Source organism: Salminus brasiliensis, chromosome 13, assembly GCF_030463535.1.
Source record: "Salminus brasiliensis chromosome 13, fSalBra1.hap2, whole genome shotgun sequence".
Lineage (NCBI taxonomy): Eukaryota > Metazoa > Chordata > Actinopteri > Characiformes > Bryconidae > Salminus > Salminus brasiliensis.
The window spans coordinates 13,232,317-13,247,316 of NC_132890.1; the positions used below are offsets into that span (position 1 = coordinate 13,232,317).

The 15,000-nt window shown below is 46.4% G+C and overlaps 10 non-coding genes across 10 annotated transcripts; all 10 read left to right on the top strand.

Annotated features, from left to right (window-relative positions):
* The first annotated feature begins 1,126 nt into the window (after positions 1-1,126).
* LOC140575857 (5S ribosomal RNA) lies at positions 1,127-1,245 on the top strand. The gene has a single exon (XR_011981114.1). It is a non-coding gene; the product is annotated as a 5S ribosomal RNA (ribosomal RNA).
* A 1,390-nt stretch (positions 1,246-2,635) lies between these two features.
* Positions 2,636-2,754, top strand: LOC140576124 (5S ribosomal RNA). The gene has a single exon (XR_011981355.1). It is a non-coding gene; the product is annotated as a 5S ribosomal RNA (ribosomal RNA).
* A 1,390-nt stretch (positions 2,755-4,144) lies between these two features.
* LOC140576125 (5S ribosomal RNA) lies at positions 4,145-4,263 on the top strand. Its single transcript, XR_011981356.1, has one exon. It is a non-coding gene; the product is annotated as a 5S ribosomal RNA (ribosomal RNA).
* A 1,390-nt stretch (positions 4,264-5,653) lies between these two features.
* Positions 5,654-5,772, top strand: LOC140576127 (5S ribosomal RNA). Its single transcript, XR_011981358.1, has one exon. It is a non-coding gene; the product is annotated as a 5S ribosomal RNA (ribosomal RNA).
* A 1,390-nt stretch (positions 5,773-7,162) lies between these two features.
* On the top strand, positions 7,163-7,281 carry LOC140576492 (5S ribosomal RNA). Its single transcript, XR_011981703.1, has one exon. It is a non-coding gene; the product is annotated as a 5S ribosomal RNA (ribosomal RNA).
* A 1,390-nt stretch (positions 7,282-8,671) lies between these two features.
* LOC140575791 (5S ribosomal RNA) lies at positions 8,672-8,790 on the top strand. The gene has a single exon (XR_011981052.1). It is a non-coding gene; the product is annotated as a 5S ribosomal RNA (ribosomal RNA).
* A 1,390-nt stretch (positions 8,791-10,180) lies between these two features.
* Positions 10,181-10,299, top strand: LOC140576493 (5S ribosomal RNA). Its single transcript, XR_011981704.1, has one exon. It is a non-coding gene; the product is annotated as a 5S ribosomal RNA (ribosomal RNA).
* Positions 10,300-11,689: 1,390 nt separating this feature from the next.
* LOC140576128 (5S ribosomal RNA) lies at positions 11,690-11,808 on the top strand. The gene has a single exon (XR_011981359.1). It is a non-coding gene; the product is annotated as a 5S ribosomal RNA (ribosomal RNA).
* Positions 11,809-13,198: 1,390 nt separating this feature from the next.
* LOC140576433 (5S ribosomal RNA) lies at positions 13,199-13,317 on the top strand. The gene has a single exon (XR_011981646.1). It is a non-coding gene; the product is annotated as a 5S ribosomal RNA (ribosomal RNA).
* Positions 13,318-14,707: 1,390 nt separating this feature from the next.
* On the top strand, positions 14,708-14,826 carry LOC140576129 (5S ribosomal RNA). The gene has a single exon (XR_011981360.1). It is a non-coding gene; the product is annotated as a 5S ribosomal RNA (ribosomal RNA).
* The last annotated feature ends 174 nt before the right edge of the window (positions 14,827-15,000 follow it).

Consider the following 15,000-nt stretch of genomic DNA (forward strand, 5'->3'; position numbering starts at 1 on the left):
AAACAAAACACTGGAAAATATTCAACAAGAACTCTGTGGAGGGAATGCTGTGGATAAAAGTAACCCAAGCCTGCCAGTAGGGGTCAGTGTACGTTTGAGGAAACTGACAACATGGGGGGGAAAGTCTGTTACAGGATGTCAACGCAGAGCAGAACTACAACCAATCACAGTTGCAGCTCATGGGTGGGACAAGCCCAATATTTGCTGTTAAAAACAAACAAACAAACAAAAAAACACCTGCTAATTTAGATCACTTACTTAGGTCACATTAAAGCAACACATCACGAAAGGGAGTGAGCCGTGGGGCAATAACAGCACCGTTTCGTCACAACCGTGATGTTTATTTCACCGTTACACGCAACCTCAAGTCATGGGCCGCCATTCATGGGTCCCCGTTCTCGTTTCGGGGGGCTGATTTCCAGTTGTATTGAGTTTTTTTTTAAATTCTCCTCCCAGACCTGCCTGCATCTACAACAGTTGTTCTTTTGTCCCCCTAAAGCTTCACAGAGTTCTTTGAACTTGACATGGCGACGCCACTTCCCTAAGTCAAAAGGCTGGCTGGCCCACTCAGCCCGAGCCTGCTTCACCGGCATCCCTGCGACTCGCAACTCATCTCAGAGCGATGCTTCGCCCGGCGTGCTAGCGTGAGCTTTTTTCTTTTTTTTTTTTTGCCCGGCTTCCATATTGGTAGGAAGTAGCCTCTGCATTTATCCCGTATTCCTGTTGTACCTTAGTATGTGGAATTTAGGGGTGTAAATAAAAGGAGCCAAGACAGTTGAGAAAGATTTGTGATTTTGTAATTGTCCCGTTTCACGAGCCCATTCGACTCATGTGGCTTATGTGACTTTTATGTTGACAAGGCCGAGTCTGGCGGCCGGCGTTAGCCTTTGTTGCTGAATGTTCAAGTGTCAGCCAAAAGAGCAAGTTTTGTTGTTTTATTTTTTTTGTGAAAAGAGAAGGAGGACAGGAGAGAGCAATGAAATGTGTGATTGGTTTGAATGAGCTTGGTGGGGTTGCTTTGGAAGTAAGAAAGGAGGGCGAGTAAATGTGTGTCCCCTGTAGTGTGGAAAAGGCAGCCGTCTTTTGCCGCATGCTTATAAATAGGCTGAGTGGAAGCAGTGCTCTCGCTTACGGCCGTACCACCCTGAGCACGCACGATCTCGTCTGATCTCGGAAGCTAAGCAGGGTCGGGCCTGGTTAGTACTTGGATGGGAGACCGCCTGGGAATACCAGGTGCTGTAAGCTTTTGCCATCCTCAAGCACTTACATGCACATTCTTTCACTTGCTTTTCTTACTTTTACTCCATCTTACTTTACGCTTTCACAAATCTACAACGCATTACCCTTTCTTTTACATGTACGTCCTTGTGTTACATTTCATACGGCCTTTGGAGTCTTCAGAGTCGAAACATTTCAGCGTCAGATGCCGTTTAAGCCCACCTGCATGGCCTGCCATGGGATGGAAACCAATCAGTTGTAGTTTGGCTTAATTATAGCCAGTTGCTCTCAAAACAAAACACTGGAAAATATTCAACAAGAACTCTGTGGAGGGAATGCTGTGGATAAAAGTAACCCAAGCCTGCCAGTAGGGGTCAGTGTACGTTTGAGGAAACTGACAACATGGGGGGGAAAGTCTGTTACAGGATGTCAACGCAGAGCAGAACTACAACCAATCACAGTTGCAGCTCATGGGTGGGACAAGCCCAATATTTGCTGTTAAAAACAAACAAACAAACAAAAAAACACCTGCTAATTTAGATCACTTACTTAGGTCACATTAAAGCAACACATCACGAAAGGGAGTGAGCCGTGGGGCAATAACAGCACCGTTTCGTCACAGCCGTGATGTTTATTTCACCGTTACACGCAACCTCAAGTCATGGGCCGCCATTCATGGGTCCCCGTTCTCGTTTCGGGGGGCTGATTTCCAGTTGTATTGAGTTTTTTTTAAAATTCTCCTCCCAGACCTGCCTGCATCTACAACAGTTGTTCTTTTGTCCCCCTAAAGCTTCACAGAGTTCTTTGAACTTGACATGGCGACGCCACTTCCCTAAGTCAAAAGGCTGGCTGGCCCACTCAGCCCGAGCCTGCTTCACCGGCATCCCTGCGACTCGCAACTCATCTCAGAGCGATGCTTCGCCCGGCGTGCTAGCGTGAGCTTTTTTCTTTTTTTTTTTTTGCCCGGCTTCCATATTGGTAGGAAGTAGCCTCTGCATTTATCCCGTATTCCTGTTGTACCTTAGTATGTGGAATTTAGGGGTGTAAATAAAAGGAGCCAAGACAGTTGAGAAAGATTTGTGATTTTGTAATTGTCCCGTTTCACGAGCCCATTCGACTCATGTGGCTTATGTGACTTTTATGTTGACAAGGCCGAGTCTGGCGGCCGGCGTTAGCCTTTGTTGCTGAATGTTCAAGTGTCAGCCAAAAGAGCAAGTTTTGTTGTTTTATTTTTTTTGTGAAAAGAGAAGGAGGACAGGAGAGAGCAATGAAATGTGTGATTGGTTTGAATGAGCTTGGTGGGGTTGCTTTGGAAGTAAGAAAGGAGGGCGAGTAAATGTGTGTCCCCTGTAGTGTGGAAAAGGCAGCCGTCTTTTGCTGCATGCTTATAAATAGGCTGAGTGGAAGCAGTGCTCTCGCTTACGGCCATACCACCCTGAGCACGCCCGATCTCGTCTGATCTCGGAAGCTAAGCAGGGTCGGGCCTGGTTAGTACTTGGATGGGAGACCGCCTGGGAATACCAGGTGCTGTAAGCTTTTGCCATCCTCAAGCACTTACATGCACATTCTTTCACTTGCTTTTCTTACTTTTACTCCATCTTACTTTACGCTTTCACAAATCTACAACGCATTACCCTTTCTTTTACATGTACGTCCTTGTGTTACATTTCATACGGCCTTTGGAGTCTTCAGAGTCGAAACATTTCAGCGTCAGATGCCGTTTAAGCCCACCTGCATGGCCTGCCATGGGATGGAAACCAATCAGTTGTAGTTTGGCTTAATTATAGCCAGTTGCTCTCAAAACAAAACACTGGAAAATATTCAACAAGAACTCTGTGGAGGGAATGCTGTGGATAAAAGTAACCCAAGCCTGCCAGTAGGGGTCAGTGTACGTTTGAGGAAACTGACAACATGGGGGGGAAAGTCTGTTACAGGATGTCAACGCAGAGCAGAACTACAACCAATCACAGTTGCAGCTCATGGGTGGGACAAGCCCAATATTTGCTGTTAAAAACAAACAAACAAACAAAAAAACACCTGCTAATTTAGATCACTTACTTAGGTCACATTAAAGCAACACATCACGAAAGGGAGTGAGCCGTGGGGCAATAACAGCACCGTTTCGTCACAGCCGTGATGTTTATTTCACCGTTACACGCAACCTCAAGTCATGGGCCGCCATTCATGGGTCCCCGTTCTCGTTTCGGGGGGCTGATTTCCAGTTGTATTGAGTTTTTTTTTAAATTCTCCTCCCAGACCTGCCTGCATCTACAACAGTTGTTCTTTTGTCCCCCTAAAGCTTCACAGAGTTCTTTGAACTTGACATGGCGACGCCACTTCCCTAAGTCAAAAGGCTGGCTGGCCCACTCAGCCCGAGCCTGCTTCACCGGCATCCCTGCGACTCGCAACTCATCTCAGAGCGATGCTTCGCCCGGCGTGCTAGCGTGAGCTTTTTTCTTTTTTTTTTTTTGCCCGGCTTCCATATTGGTAGGAAGTAGCCTCTGCATTTATCCCGTATTCCTGTTGTACCTTAGTATGTGGAATTTAGGGGTGTAAATAAAAGGAGCCAAGACAGTTGAGAAAGATTTGTGATTTTGTAATTGTCCCGTTTCACGAGCCCATTCGACTCATGTGGCTTATGTGACTTTTATGTTGACAAGGCCGAGTCTGGCGGCCGGCGTTAGCCTTTGTTGCTGAATGTTCAAGTGTCAGCCAAAAGAGCAAGTTTTGTTGTTTTATTTTTTTTGTGAAAAGAGAAGGAGGACAGGAGAGAGCAATGAAATGTGTGATTGGTTTGAATGAGCTTGGTGGGGTTGCTTTGGAAGTAAGAAAGGAGGGCGAGTAAATGTGTGTCCCCTGTAGTGTGGAAAAGGCAGCCGTCTTTTGCCGCATGCTTATAAATAGGCTGAGTGGAAGCAGTGCTCTCGCTTACGGCCATACCACCCTGAGCACGCCCGATCTCGTCTGATCTCGGAAGCTAAGCAGGGTCGGGCCTGGTTAGTACTTGGATGGGAGACCGCCTGGGAATACCAGGTGCTGTAAGCTTTTGCCATCCTCAAGCACTTACATGCACATTCTTTCACTTGCTTTTCTTACTTTTACTCCATCTTACTTTACGCTTTCACAAATCTACAACGCATTACCCTTTCTTTTACATGTACGTCCTTGTGTTACATTTCATACGGCCTTTGGAGTCTTCAGAGTCGAAACATTTCAGCGTCAGATGCCGTTTAAGCCCACCTGCATGGCCTGCCATGGGATGGAAACCAATCAGTTGTAGTTTGGCTTAATTATAGCCAGTTGCTCTCAAAACAAAACACTGGAAAATATTCAACAAGAACTCTGTGGAGGGAATGCTGTGGATAAAAGTAACCCAAGCCTGCCAGTAGGGGTCAGTGTACGTTTGAGGAAACTGACAACATGGGGGGGAAAGTCTGTTACAGGATGTCAACGCAGAGCAGAACTACAACCAATCACAGTTGCAGCTCATGGGTGGGACAAGCCCAATATTTGCTGTTAAAAACAAACAAACAAACAAAAAAACACCTGCTAATTTAGATCACTTACTTAGGTCACATTAAAGCAACACATCACGAAAGGGAGTGAGCCGTGGGGCAATAACAGCACCGTTTCGTCACAGCCGTGATGTTTATTTCACCGTTACACGCAACCTCAAGTCATGGGCCGCCATTCATGGGTCCCCGTTCTCGTTTCGGGGGGCTGATTTCCAGTTGTATTGAGTTTTTTTTAAAATTCTCCTCCCAGACCTGCCTGCATCTACAACAGTTGTTCTTTTGTCCCCCTAAAGCTTCACAGAGTTCTTTGAACTTGACATGGCGACGCCACTTCCCTAAGTCAAAAGGCTGGCTGGCCCACTCAGCCCGAGCCTGCTTCACCGGCATCCCTGCGACTCGCAACTCATCTCAGAGCGATGCTTCGCCCGGCGTGCTAGCGTGAGCTTTTTTCTTTTTTTTTTTTTGCCCGGCTTCCATATTGGTAGGAAGTAGCCTCTGCATTTATCCCGTATTCCTGTTGTACCTTAGTATGTGGAATTTAGGGGTGTAAATAAAAGGAGCCAAGACAGTTGAGAAAGATTTGTGATTTTGTAATTGTCCCGTTTCACGAGCCCATTCGACTCATGTGGCTTATGTGACTTTTATGTTGACAAGGCCGAGTCTGGCGGCCGGCGTTAGCCTTTGTTGCTGAATGTTCAAGTGTCAGCCAAAAGAGCAAGTTTTGTTGTTTTATTTTTTTTGTGAAAAGAGAAGGAGGACAGGAGAGAGCAATGAAATGTGTGATTGGTTTGAATGAGCTTGGTGGGGTTGCTTTGGAAGTAAGAAAGGAGGGCGAGTAAATGTGTGTCCCCTGTAGTGTGGAAAAGGCAGCCGTCTTTTGCCGCATGCTTATAAATAGGCTGAGTGGAAGCAGTGCTCTCGCTTACGGCCATACCACCCTGAGCACGCCCGATCTCGTCTGATCTCGGAAGCTAAGCAGGGTCGGGCCTGGTTAGTACTTGGATGGGAGACCGCCTGGGAATACCAGGTGCTGTAAGCTTTTGCCATCCTCAAGCACTTACATGCACATTCTTTCACTTGCTTTTCTTACTTTTACTCCATCTTACTTTACGCTTTCACAAATCTACAACGCATTACCCTTTCTTTTACATGTACGTCCTTGTGTTACATTTCATACGGCCTTTGGAGTCTTCAGAGTCGAAACATTTCAGCGTCAGATGCCGTTTAAGCCCACCTGCATGGCCTGCCATGGGATGGAAACCAATCAGTTGTAGTTTGGCTTAATTATAGCCAGTTGCTCTCAAAACAAAACACTGGAAAATATTCAACAAGAACTCTGTGGAGGGAATGCTGTGGATAAAAGTAACCCAAGCCTGCCAGTAGGGGTCAGTGTACGTTTGAGGAAACTGACAACATGGGGGGGAAAGTCTGTTACAGGATGTCAACGCAGAGCAGAACTACAACCAATCACAGTTGCAGCTCATGGGTGGGACAAGCCCAATATTTGCTGTTAAAAACAAACAAACAAACAAAAAAACACCTGCTAATTTAGATCACTTACTTAGGTCACATTAAAGCAACACATCACGAAAGGGAGTGAGCCGTGGGGCAATAACAGCACCGTTTCGTCACAGCCGTGATGTTTATTTCACCGTTACACGCAACCTCAAGTCATGGGCCGCCATTCATGGGTCCCCGTTCTCGTTTCGGGGGGCTGATTTCCAGTTGTATTGAGTTTTTTTTAAAATTCTCCTCCCAGACCTGCCTGCATCTACAACAGTTGTTCTTTTGTCCCCCTAAAGCTTCACAGAGTTCTTTGAACTTGACATGGCGACGCCACTTCCCTAAGTCAAAAGGCTGGCTGGCCCACTCAGCCCGAGCCTGCTTCACCGGCATCCCTGCGACTCGCAACTCATCTCAGAGCGATGCTTCGCCCGGCGTGCTAGCGTGAGCTTTTTTCTTTTTTTTTTTTTGCCCGGCTTCCATATTGGTAGGAAGTAGCCTCTGCATTTATCCCGTATTCCTGTTGTACCTTAGTATGTGGAATTTAGGGGTGTAAATAAAAGGAGCCAAGACAGTTGAGAAAGATTTGTGATTTTGTAATTGTCCCGTTTCACGAGCCCATTCGACTCATGTGGCTTATGTGACTTTTATGTTGACAAGGCCGAGTCTGGCGGCCGGCGTTAGCCTTTGTTGCTGAATGTTCAAGTGTCAGCCAAAAGAGCAAGTTTTGTTGTTTTATTTTTTTTGTGAAAAGAGAAGGAGGACAGGAGAGAGCAATGAAATGTGTGATTGGTTTGAATGAGCTTGGTGGGGTTGCTTTGGAAGTAAGAAAGGAGGGCGAGTAAATGTGTGTCCCCTGTAGTGTGGAAAAGGCAGCCGTCTTTTGCCGCATGCTTATAAATAGGCTGAGTGGAAGCAGTGCTCTCGCTTACGGCCGTACCACCCTGAGCACGCCCGATCTCGTCTGATCTCGGAAGCTAAGCAGGGTCGGGCCTGGTTAGTACTTGGATGGGAGACCGCCTGGGAATACCAGGTGCTGTAAGCTTTTGCCATCCTCAAGCACTTACATGCACATTCTTTCACTTGCTTTTCTTACTTTTACTCCATCTTACTTTACGCTTTCACAAATCTACAACGCATTACCCTTTCTTTTACATGTACGTCCTTGTGTTACATTTCATACGGCCTTTGGAGTCTTCAGAGTCGAAACATTTCAGCGTCAGATGCCGTTTAAGCCCACCTGCATGGCCTGCCATGGGATGGAAACCAATCAGTTGTAGTTTGGCTTAATTATAGCCAGTTGCTCTCAAAACAAAACACTGGAAAATATTCAACAAGAACTCTGTGGAGGGAATGCTGTGGATAAAAGTAACCCAAGCCTGCCAGTAGGGGTCAGTGTACGTTTGAGGAAACTGACAACATGGGGGGGAAAGTCTGTTACAGGATGTCAACGCAGAGCAGAACTACAACCAATCACAGTTGCAGCTCATGGGTGGGACAAGCCCAATATTTGCTGTTAAAAACAAACAAACAAACAAAAAAACACCTGCTAATTTAGATCACTTACTTAGGTCACATTAAAGCAACACATCACGAAAGGGAGTGAGCCGTGGGGCAATAACAGCACCGTTTCGTCACAGCCGTGATGTTTATTTCACCGTTACACGCAACCTCAAGTCATGGGCCGCCATTCATGGGTCCCCGTTCTCGTTTCGGGGGGCTGATTTCCAGTTGTATTGAGTTTTTTTTAAAATTCTCCTCCCAGACCTGCCTGCATCTACAACAGTTGTTCTTTTGTCCCCCTAAAGCTTCACAGAGTTCTTTGAACTTGACATGGCGACGCCACTTCCCTAAGTCAAAAGGCTGGCTGGCCCACTCAGCCCGAGCCTGCTTCACCGGCATCCCTGCGACTCGCAACTCATCTCAGAGCGATGCTTCGCCCGGCGTGCTAGCGTGAGCTTTTTTCTTTTTTTTTTTTTGCCCGGCTTCCATATTGGTAGGAAGTAGCCTCTGCATTTATCCCGTATTCCTGTTGTACCTTAGTATGTGGAATTTAGGGGTGTAAATAAAAGGAGCCAAGACAGTTGAGAAAGATTTGTGATTTTGTAATTGTCCCGTTTCACGAGCCCATTCGACTCATGTGGCTTATGTGACTTTTATGTTGACAAGGCCGAGTCTGGCGGCCGGCGTTAGCCTTTGTTGCTGAATGTTCAAGTGTCAGCCAAAAGAGCAAGTTTTGTTGTTTTATTTTTTTTGTGAAAAGAGAAGGAGGACAGGAGAGAGCAATGAAATGTGTGATTGGTTTGAATGAGCTTGGTGGGGTTGCTTTGGAAGTAAGAAAGGAGGGCGAGTAAATGTGTGTCCCCTGTAGTGTGGAAAAGGCAGCCGTCTTTTGCCGCATGCTTATAAATAGGCTGAGTGGAAGCAGTGCTCTCGCTTACGGCCGTACCACCCTGAGCACGCCCGATCTCGTCTGATCTCGGAAGCTAAGCAGGGTCGGGCCTGGTTAGTACTTGGATGGGAGACTGCCTGGGAATACCAGGTGCTGTAAGCTTTTGCCATCCTCAAGCACTTACATGCACATTCTTTCACTTGCTTTTCTTACTTTTACTCCATCTTACTTTACGCTTTCACAAATCTACAACGCATTACCCTTTCTTTTACATGTACGTCCTTGTGTTACATTTCATACGGCCTTTGGAGTCTTCAGAGTCGAAACATTTCAGCGTCAGATGCCGTTTAAGCCCACCTGCATGGCCTGCCATGGGATGGAAACCAATCAGTTGTAGTTTGGCTTAATTATAGCCAGTTGCTCTCAAAACAAAACACTGGAAAATATTCAACAAGAACTCTGTGGAGGGAATGCTGTGGATAAAAGTAACCCAAGCCTGCCAGTAGGGGTCAGTGTACGTTTGAGGAAACTGACAACATGGGGGGGAAAGTCTGTTACAGGATGTCAACGCAGAGCAGAACTACAACCAATCACAGTTGCAGCTCATGGGTGGGACAAGCCCAATATTTGCTGTTAAAAACAAACAAACAAACAAAAAAACACCTGCTAATTTAGATCACTTACTTAGGTCACATTAAAGCAACACATCACGAAAGGGAGTGAGCCGTGGGGCAATAACAGCACCGTTTCGTCACAGCCGTGATGTTTATTTCACCGTTACACGCAACCTCAAGTCATGGGCCGCCATTCATGGGTCCCCGTTCTCGTTTCGGGGGGCTGATTTCCAGTTGTATTGAGTTTTTTTTAAAATTCTCCTCCCAGACCTGCCTGCATCTACAACAGTTGTTCTTTTGTCCCCCTAAAGCTTCACAGAGTTCTTTGAACTTGACATGGCGACGCCACTTCCCTAAGTCAAAAGGCTGGCTGGCCCACTCAGCCCGAGCCTGCTTCACCGGCATCCCTGCGACTCGCAACTCATCTCAGAGCGATGCTTCGCCCGGCGTGCTAGCGTGAGCTTTTTTCTTTTTTTTTTTTTGCCCGGCTTCCATATTGGTAGGAAGTAGCCTCTGCATTTATCCCGTATTCCTGTTGTACCTTAGTATGTGGAATTTAGGGGTGTAAATAAAAGGAGCCAAGACAGTTGAGAAAGATTTGTGATTTTGTAATTGTCCCGTTTCACGAGCCCATTCGACTCATGTGGCTTATGTGACTTTTATGTTGACAAGGCCGAGTCTGGCGGCCGGCGTTAGCCTTTGTTGCTGAATGTTCAAGTGTCAGCCAAAAGAGCAAGTTTTGTTGTTTTATTTTTTTTGTGAAAAGAGAAGGAGGACAGGAGAGAGCAATGAAATGTGTGATTGGTTTGAATGAGCTTGGTGGGGTTGCTTTGGAAGTAAGAAAGGAGGGCGAGTAAATGTGTGTCCCCTGTAGTGTGGAAAAGGCAGCCGTCTTTTGCCGCATGCTTATAAATAGGCTGAGTGGAAGCAGTGCTCTCGCTTACGGCCGTACCACCCTGAGCACGCCCGATCTCGTCTGATCTCGGAAGCTAAGCAGGGTCGGGCCTGGTTAGTACTTGGATGGGAGACCGCCTGGGAATACCAGGTGCTGTAAGCTTTTGCCATCCTCAAGCACTTACATGCACATTCTTTCACTTGCTTTTCTTACTTTTACTCCATCTTACTTTACGCTTTCACAAATCTACAACGCATTACCCTTTCTTTTACATGTACGTCCTTGTGTTACATTTCATACGGCCTTTGGAGTCTTCAGAGTCGAAACATTTCAGCGTCAGATGCCGTTTAAGCCCACCTGCATGGCCTGCCATGGGATGGAAACCAATCAGTTGTAGTTTGGCTTAATTATAGCCAGTTGCTCTCAAAACAAAACACTGGAAAATATTCAACAAGAACTCTGTGGAGGGAATGCTGTGGATAAAAGTAACCCAAGCCTGCCAGTAGGGGTCAGTGTACGTTTGAGGAAACTGACAACATGGGGGGGAAAGTCTGTTACAGGATGTCAACGCAGAGCAGAACTACAACCAATCACAGTTGCAGCTCATGGGTGGGACAAGCCCAATATTTGCTGTTAAAAACAAACAAACAAACAAAAAAACACCTGCTAATTTAGATCACTTACTTAGGTCACATTAAAGCAACACATCACGAAAGGGAGTGAGCCGTGGGGCAATAACAGCACCGTTTCGTCACAGCCGTGATGTTTATTTCACCGTTACACGCAACCTCAAGTCATGGGCCGCCATTCATGGGTCCCCGTTCTCGTTTCGGGGGGCTGATTTCCAGTTGTATTGAGTTTTTTTTTAAATTCTCCTCCCAGACCTGCCTGTATCTACAACAGTTGTTCTTTTGTCCCCCTAAAGCTTCACAGAGTTCTTTGAACTTGACATGGCGACGCCACTTCCCTAAGTCAAAAGGCTGGCTGGCCCACTCAGCCCGAGCCTGCTTCACCGGCATCCCTGCGACTCGCAACTCATCTCAGAGCGATGCTTCGCCCGGCGTGCTAGCGTGAGCTTTTTTCTTTTTTTTTTTTTGCCCGGCTTCCATATTGGTAGGAAGTAGCCTCTGCATTTATCCCGTATTCCTGTTGTACCTTAGTATGTGGAATTTAGGGGTGTAAATAAAAGGAGCCAAGACAGTTGAGAAAGATTTGTGATTTTGTAATTGTCCCGTTTCACGAGCCCATTCGACTCATGTGGCTTATGTGACTTTTATGTTGACAAGGCCGAGTCTGGCGGCCGGCGTTAGCCTTTGTTGCTGAATGTTCAAGTGTCAGCCAAAAGAGCAAGTTTTGTTGTTTTATTTTTTTTGTGAAAAGAGAAGGAGGACAGGAGAGAGCAATGAAATGTGTGATTGGTTTGAATGAGCTTGGTGGGGTTGCTTTGGAAGTAAGAAAGGAGGGCGAGTAAATGTGTGTCCCCTGTAGTGTGGAAAAGGCAGCCGTCTTTTGCCGCATGCTTATAAATAGGCTGAGTGGAAGCAGTGCTCTCGCTTACGGCCATACCACCCTGAGCACGCCCGATCTCGTCTGATCTCGGAAGCTAAGCAGGGTCGGGCCTGGTTAGTACTTGGATGGGAGACCGCCTGGGAATACCAGGTGCTGTAAGCTTTTGCCATCCTCAAGCACTTACATGCACATTCTTTCACTTGCTTTTCTTACTTTTACTCCATCTTACTTTACGCTTTCACAAATCTACAACGCATTACCCTTTCTTTTACATGTACGTCCTTGTGTTACATTTCATACGGCCTTTGGAGTCTTCAGAGTCGAAACATTTCAGCGTCAGATGCCATTTAAGCCCACCTGCATGGCCTGCCATGGGATGGAAACCAATCAGTTGTAGTTTGGCTTAATTATAGCCAGTTGCTCTCAAAACAAAACACTGGAAAATATTCAACAAGAACTCTGTGGAGGGAATGCTGTGGATAAAAGTAACCCAAGCCTGCCAGTAGGGGTCAGTGTACGTTTGAGGAAACTGACAACATGGGGGGGAAAGTCTGTTACAGGATGTCAACGCAGAGCAGAACTACAACCAATCACAGTTGCAGCTCATGGGTGGGACAAGCCCAATATTTGCTGTTAAAAACAAACAAACAAACAAAAAAACACCTGCTAATTTAGATCACTTACTTAGGTCACATTAAAGCAACACATCACGAAAGGGAGTGAGCCGTGGGGCAATAACAGCACCGTTTCGTCACAGCCGTGATGTTTATTTCACCGTTACACGCAACCTCAAGTCATGGGCCGCCATTCATGGGTCCCCGTTCTCGTTTCGGGGGGCTGATTTCCAGTTGTATTGAGTTTTTTTTTAAATTCTCCTCCCAGACCTGCCTGCATCTACAACAGTTGTTCTTTTGTCCCCCTAAAGCTTCACAGAGTTCTTTGAACTTGACATGGCGACGCCACTTCCCTAAGTCAAAAGGCTGGCTGGCCCACTCAGCCCGAGCCTGCTTCACCGGCATCCCTGCGACTCGCAACTCATCTCAGAGCGATGCTTCGCCCGGCGTGCTAGCGTGAGCTTTTTTCTTTTTTTTTTTTTGCCCGGCTTCCATATTGGTAGGAAGTAGCCTCTGCATTTATCCCGTATTCCTGTTGTACCTTAGTATGTGGAATTTAGGGGTGTAAATAAAAGGAGCCAAGACAGTTGAGAAAGATTTGTGATTTTGTAATTGTCCCGTTTCACGAGCCCATTCGACTCATGTGGCTTATGTGACTTTTATGTTGACAAGGCCGAGTCTGGCGGCCGGCGTTAGCCTTTGTTGCTGAATGTTCAAGTGTCAGCCAAAAGAGCAAGTTTTGTTGTTTTATTTTTTTTGTGAAAAGAGAAGGAGGACAGGAGAGAGCAATGAAATGTGTGATTGGTTTGAATGAGCTTGGTGGGGTTGCTTTGGAAGTAAGAAAGGAGGGCGAGTAAATGTGTGTCCCCTGTAGTGTGGAAAAGGCAGCCGTCTTTTGCCGCATGCTTATAAATAGGCTGAGTGGAAGCAGTGCTCTCGCTTATGGCCATACCACCCTGAGCACGCCCGATCTCGTCTGATCTCGGAAGCTAAGCAGGGTCGGGCCTGGTTAGTACTTGGATGGGAGACCGCCTGGGAATACCAGGTGCTGTAAGCTTTTGCCATCCTCAAGCACTTACATGCACATTCTTTCACTTGCTTTTCTTACTTTTACTCCATCTTACTTTACGCTTTCACAAATCTACAACGCATTACCCTTTCTTTTACATGTACGTCCTTGTGTTACATTTCATACGGCCTTTGGAGTCTTCAGAGTCGAAACATTTCAGCGTCAGATGCCGTTTAAGCCCACCTGCATGGCCTGCCATGGGATGGAAACCAATCAGTTGTAGTTTGGCTTAATTATAGCCAGTTGCTCTCAAAACAAAACACTGGAAAATATTCAACAAGAACTCTGTGGAGGGAATGCTGTGGATAAAAGTAACCCAAGCCTGCCAGTAGGGGTCAGTGTACGTTTGAGGAAACTGACAACATGGGGGGGAAAGTCTGTTACAGGATGTCAACGCAGAGCAGAACTACAACCAATCACAGTTGCAGCTCATGGGTGGGACAAGCCCAATATTTGCTGTTAAAAACAAACAAACAAACAAAAAAACACCTGCTAATTTAGATCACTTACTTAGGTCACATTAAAGCAACACATCACGAAAGGGAGTGAGCCGTGGGGCAATAACAGCACCGTTTCGTCACAGCCGTGATGTTTATTTCACCGTTACACGCAACCTCAAGTCATGGGCCGCCATTCATGGGTCCCCGTTCTCGTTTCGGGGGGCTGATTTCCAGTTGTATTGAGTTTTTTTTAAAATTCTCCTCCCAGACCTGCCTGCATCTACAACAGTTGTTCTTTTGTCCCCCTAAAGCTTCACAGAGTTCTTTGAACTTGACATGGCGACGCCACTTCCCTAAGTCAAAAGGCTGGCTGGCCCACTCAGCCCGAGCCTGCTTCACCGGCATCCCTGCGACTCGCAACTCATCTCAGAGCGATGCTTCGCCCGGCGTGCTAGCGTGAGCTTTTTTCTTTTTTTTTTTTTGCCCGGCTTCCATATTGGTAGGAAGTAGCCTCTGCATTTATCCCGTATTCCTGTTGTACCTTAGTATGTGGAATTTAGGGGTGTAAATAAAAGGAGCCAAGACAGTTGAGAAAGATTTGTGATTTTGTAATTGTCCCGTTTCACGAGCCCATTCGACTCATGTGGCTTATGTGACTTTTATGTTGACAAGGCCGAGTCTGGCGGCCGGCGTTAGCCTTTGTTGCTGAATGTTCAAGTGTCAGCCAAAAGAGCAAGTTTTGTTGTTTTATTTTTTTTGTGAAAAGAGAAGGAGGACAGGAGAGAGCAATGAAATGTGTGATTGGTTTGAATGAGCTTGGTGGGGTTGCTTTGGAAGTAAGAAAGGAGGGCGAGTAAATGTGTGTCCCCTGTAGTGTGGAAAAGGCAGCCGTCTTTTGCCGCATGCTTATAAATAGGCTGAGTGGAAGCAGTGCTCTCGCTTACGGCCATACCACCCTGAGCACGCCCGATCTCGTCTGATCTCGGAAGCTAAGCAGGGTCGGGCCTGGTTAGTACTTGGATGGGAGACCGCCTGGGAATACCAGGTGCTGTAAGCTTTTGCCATCCTCAAGCACTTACATGCACATTCTTTCACTTGCTTTTCTTACTTTTACTCCATCTTACTTTACGCTTTCACAAATCTACAACGCATTACCCTTTCTTTTACATGTACGTCCTTGTGTTACATTTCATACGGCCTTTGGAGTCTTCAGAGTCGAAACATTTCAGCG